The 5,511-nt window shown below is 34.0% G+C and overlaps 2 non-coding genes across 2 annotated transcripts; both read left to right on the top strand.

The window, feature by feature from the left end:
- Positions 1-673: 673 nt before the first annotated feature.
- TRNAV-CAC (transfer RNA valine (anticodon CAC)) lies at positions 674-744 on the top strand. The gene has a single exon. It is a non-coding gene; the product is annotated as a tRNA-Val (tRNA).
- Positions 745-4,453: 3,709 nt separating this feature from the next.
- On the top strand, positions 4,454-4,525 carry TRNAV-CAC (transfer RNA valine (anticodon CAC)). Its single transcript has one exon. It is a non-coding gene; the product is annotated as a tRNA-Val (tRNA).
- Positions 4,526-5,511: the final 986 nt, after the last annotated feature.

The following is a 5,511-nucleotide window of genomic DNA, read 5'->3' as shown; positions in this document are numbered from 1 at the left end:
TTACGTCACCATTCTTATATATATTGTGAGTTCAAGATTTTATTTAAATATTTCTTGCTATTTAGGACATTGAAACTTATATAATGTAAATACATGACTTATTATCTACGTTTTGTACCAAGTTTGTTCATGCACGTAGTTATGTATTTTAATTTATTTCGGACGTATGTTAACATATTAGTATTTCAAGTAACTGTAAATTTGAATTTAATTGTTCATTAACTGTTAATATGTATCAAGTGTATGTTATTTTCCAACAAGATTGACACGCACACAACCTCCTAATAGTTATTACAAATGATGGTTTACATGCAACAGTTTTATAAACTTACAGACAACATGAAGTCCAGTCTAGAACTAAATATCTTATCGACGATCCAAGTCCATTCCAGGCAAATTAATTCCGAGTTTATATTGGTTGCACCTCGTTTGAGCTGGGTCCGATTCCCCGTCGTACCAAACATGCTCGCCATTTGAGCCATGGGGGGCATTAGATTTTACGATCAATCCCACTATCCATTGGTAAAGGAGTAGTTGGCGGTGGGTGGTGATGACTAGCTGCCTTCCCTCTTGCCTTACAGTTCTAAATTAGGGACGTCTAGCGCAGATAACCCTCTATAGTTTTGCGCGAAATTAGAAAGAAACCGAACCAGTGCTAGAAAAACGTCGACGGGTTTCCGTAGTGTAGTGGTTATCACGTGCGCCTCACACGCGCAAGGTCCCGGTTCGATCCTGGCGGAAACATCATTTTTCCAAAATTCGTATCAACGGGTTTAAAGTTGCTCATGTAGATGTACACTTTAGGAAGAATGGGTCTTGTGCACCTGACCCACCTGGGTATTTAAAATTCAACATACCCTCAGAGAAGAAGCGAACTGCGACAGAATGCAGCAACGTCGGTTAACTACAGTCGCAAACTTTCGAGTTCATTACCAGAGGAAACTGTAACGAATGCGAGAAATTTCCAGATGCAAATATGTCGGATAACATAGCATTTACTATACTTTCATTTTAAGATTCGTACTGTTATTTTGTAAGATTAAAACCACGATTACGTGAGTGGTTAATCAAATATCACAGTGTCTTGAGAAAGTTCGTGCATAGAAGAAAACTGTGGTGCTGATCAAAGACACCTACTCAAGCACTGAAGTTAACTGCATCAGTTCTGCACCGTTTCTCACTCTTGTGCAGTTAAAACAAACTTTATTTTAGGAAATGGTAAAATATTTCAATATCTACATGCGGCATTGTAGAGCAAAAAGGTTTAAAGTGTTAAAGCATTTACCTAATGAATTTTCAGAGAGTTTTAGATATTTTGAAAAATTAATATATTTCTTCGAAAGACATGCAATTCCGTTTCGTAAAACTAAAACTTTCTAGCACATTCACGAAGTATGTAAAACATTTTATTTCTTCTGTAAAGATAGTTGTTTTGCGTCTTTTAAAATATAGGATATTTCATTGTAAAATTTGCGATTGTTTTGTGAAACTAAAATATCTTAAAATTAAAATATTTTCAAGTGTTATTGTAAACAGTTGTGCCCCATGAAGCTAATCGTTTTACATGTGAATAAAATTTTAAGTGACATTTCTTGTGAAATTTGTAGTTTTATAAGACTAAGGAGCAAACAAATTTCATGGCTTAGTGTTGAGCTTGACGGCTTATAACCCTCACATCCGTAGATCAGTTTTGTGGTTGATACAAAATTACAAACGTGGTTCTTTTTCTTTTGTGTGTTCCAGTTCTGCAGAAAATTGATTTAAAAAATCACCAGTTTGCTTTTGTAAAGATATACAATTTTTTTAACTGGCTTATTTGTAAATTTTCATATTTCCACATTTGTTTGATAGAGAATACATTTCTTATGTATTATCAGTGTTTTCTCTATTTGAGTTGTTACGTACGTGTTATACTTTTTTTGGACAAGTCTACGACTTATTATATTACATATACTAACTTATTACCATTTCAAGAGTAACCGGAATTTTTTCTTTTAATTTGAGCTCAGTAGTTCATTAAATATTAATATGTATTAAATTTATTTCATTTGCCAACAGGATTGATACACACAATTTCTTTTTTTAACACAAACGTGTTTTAATACACAGGCACAAAAAAACTACTATTTATAACAATTATATAATTATTACATATTTACAGTTGATGGTTTAAATACAACAGTATTACAAACTTCCAAAACTATCCAGAAACGTACACGAGTCTAGAGCTGAATATTTTATCCACGATCCAAGTCCACGACGAGCAAATTAATTCTGAGTTCATATTCTTGCACCTCGCTTAGGCTGGCTTGGTATGATTGCAGAAATTTCGACAACTTTCGAGAACAGGCGGGACTTGCGCAATACACAGGCACGTGCAAAACAAAATTATACAGAAGCAAGGATAAACACTATGATAAACATGTGATGGTAAATATGTTATTCTTCGGTCACGTGTGTAATTATCAAAAGTCGACTGTGAGGACATTTGACGTTCTATCCGAGAATGCGAGATTATTGTACACATTTCTGGTAATTTACTGTGCGTAACCAAATGGCTGAGTTTTCAATTTGAATAATCCTCTAATGTGGTGGTCCCAAAACCTTCTGTTTATTCTGGTTCACCTTACTTTCTTAGACAAACTTACCTTTGATCGATATTAACATTGAATATCCAGGTAAGTAATTATATTATGAATTAAATGTGACAGTTGTGCAATTCAAAGCTTTATGTCATCGTGAGAGTTGTAAAGGGGTCATAGAATTAAGTTTTCACAGTTTCACGTGACTTGACATTCCTATGAAATGCATCTCACGACGGCTGTTTTGAGTATTGTTGTTCTCTCTGTTATTTTGGTAAAAGTGTTAGCAACCATACCAGCCGTTCTGAGATACACTTTGACTTCAAGTTCGTTTCTCGTCACCACGAATTTCCTATAAAATGTTTTTTTTAAGATTTGACTGTAACCACAATGAAAAAAAAAAACAACTCTAAATTACCCATCTTTCTTCTTCCTAGAATGACTTGAAACTGTAACTGAAAACGTTTCTTCACCCTGAGTATCTTATGACTTATAATATTTTGTATCTTTTTTTTCTAATTCCATTTATTGTTTTATTGCCCTTTTGAACCACTTATAACTAGAGCACACAGCGAATGTTCAGCTCAGTCGATTGCATTTATTAAATAATTCACCAGTTTGTGCACAGGCTTGCTCGAGTTCAGTGTCAGTCCTTGGTAAAATTTAAGCCTAAACCTTTTACAATCACGCTTCTGACATACTACGCGTGTTTATTTATTTAAAAATGAACCAAAGAAAACAGAATAGTAACAAAAAACACCATCCCGTAATAATTATAATTTAACTGGTTCTCTAGTTATCGCATTAGCACTTTAACAAATCCATTAAATACTCTACTTGAACAGTTCAACACGTATAATCAAACTGAGTGAGCTATGTCTTTCACACAAAAACGATAAAGAAGATGACTTTATACATCGTTCATTGATTAAAACATTGAATTTTAGTGGATACAAGTAAGATGAAGTAAAATATCAAAATTATATATTGGCTAACTCTGAAATAGATTACGTTAGTGGTAAGCGTGACAAGTGTATCTCACTTTCTGATTGATAGCTCCATAAACAAGGAAGATTTAAGCCTGGATATGTTATATTTCTTATGGTAATAATCATAGTATTGTATCATCAATTTATGCTAAACTTTATACTTCAAAAGAGGTGGTAGGTAAGTTACCAAAGATAGAAGATTTTAAAAACTTACGTCACCATTCTTATATATATTGTGAGTTCAAGATTTTATTTAAATATTTCTTGCTATTTAGGACATTGAAACTTATATAATGTAAATACATGACTTATTATCTACGTTTTTGTACCAAGTTTGTTGATGCACGTAGTTATGTATTATAATTTATTTCGGACGTATGTTAACATATTAGTATTTCAAGTAACTGTAAATTTGAATTTAATTGTTCATTAACTGTTAATATGTATCAAGTGTATGTTATTTTTCAACAAGATTGACACGCACACAACCTCCTAATAGTTAATACAAATGATGGTTTACATGCAAGAGTTTTATAAACTTACAGACAACATGAAGTCCAGTCTAGAACTAAATATCTTATCGACGATCCAAGTCCATTCCAGGCAAATTAATTCCGAGTTTATATTGGTTGCACCTCGTTTGAGCTGGGTCCGATTCCCGTCGTACCAAACATGCTCGCCATTTGAGCCATGGGGGCATTAGATTTTACGATCAATCCCACTATCCATTGGTAAAAGAGTAGTTGGCGGTGGGTGGTGATGACTAGCTGCCTTCCCTCTTGCCTTACAGTTCTAAATTAGGGACGTCTAGCGCAGATAACCCTCTATAGTTTTGCGCGAAATTAGAAAGAAACCGAACCAGTGCTAGAAAAACGTCGACGGGTTTCCGTAGTGTAGTGGTTATCACGTGCGCCTCACACGCGCAAGGTCCCCGGTTCGATCCTGGCGGAAACATCATTTTTCCAAAATTCGTATCAACGGGTTTAAAGTTGCTCATGTAGATGTACACTTTAGGAAGAATGGGTCTTGTGCAACTGACCCACCTGGGTATTTAAAATTCAACATACCCTCAAAGAAGAAGCGAACTGCGACAGAATGCAGCAACGTCGGTTAACTACAGTCGCAAACTTTCGAGTTCATTACCAGAGGAAACTGTAACGAATGCGAGAAATTTCCAGATGCAAATATGTCGGATAACATAGCATTTACTATACTTTCATTTTAAGATTCGTACTGTTATTTTGTAAGATTAAAACCACGATTACGTGAGTGGTTAATCAAATATCACAGTGTCTTGAGAAAGTTCGTGCATAGAAGAAAACTGTGGTGCTGATCAAAGACACCTACTCAAGCACTGAAGTTAACTGCATCAGTTCTGCACCGTTTCTCACTCTTGTGCAGTTAAAACAAACTTTATTTTAGGAAATGGTAAAATATTTCAATATCTACATGCGGCATTGTAGAGCAAAAAGGTTTAAAGTGTTAAAGCATTTACCTAATGAATTTTCAGAGAGTTTTAGATATTTTTGAAAAATTAATATATTTCTTCGAAAGACATGCAATTCCGTTTCGTAAAACTAAAACTTTCTAGCACATTCACGAAGTATGTAAAACATTTTTATTTCTTCTGTAAAGATAGTTGTTTTGCGTCTTTTAAAATATAGGATATTTCATTGTAAAATTTGCGATTGTTTTTGTGAAACTAAAAATATCTTAAAATTAAAATATTTCCAAGTGTTATTGTAAACAGTTGTGCCCCATGAAGCTAATCGTTTTACATGTGAATAAAATTTTAAGTGACATTTCTTGTGAAATTTGTAGTTTTGTAAGACGAAAGAGCAAACAAATTTCATGGCTTAGTGTTGAGCTTGACGGCTTATAACCCTCACGTCCGTAGAACAGTTTTTGTGGTTGATACAAAATTATAAACGTGGTTCTTT

The sequence above is a fragment of the Tachypleus tridentatus genome, chromosome 13, assembly GCF_004210375.1.
Source record: "Tachypleus tridentatus isolate NWPU-2018 chromosome 13, ASM421037v1, whole genome shotgun sequence".
Lineage (NCBI taxonomy): Eukaryota > Metazoa > Arthropoda > Merostomata > Xiphosura > Limulidae > Tachypleus > Tachypleus tridentatus.
The sequence above is the reverse complement of the archived record's forward strand: the minus strand, read 5'-3'. Positions and strand labels throughout refer to the sequence as shown.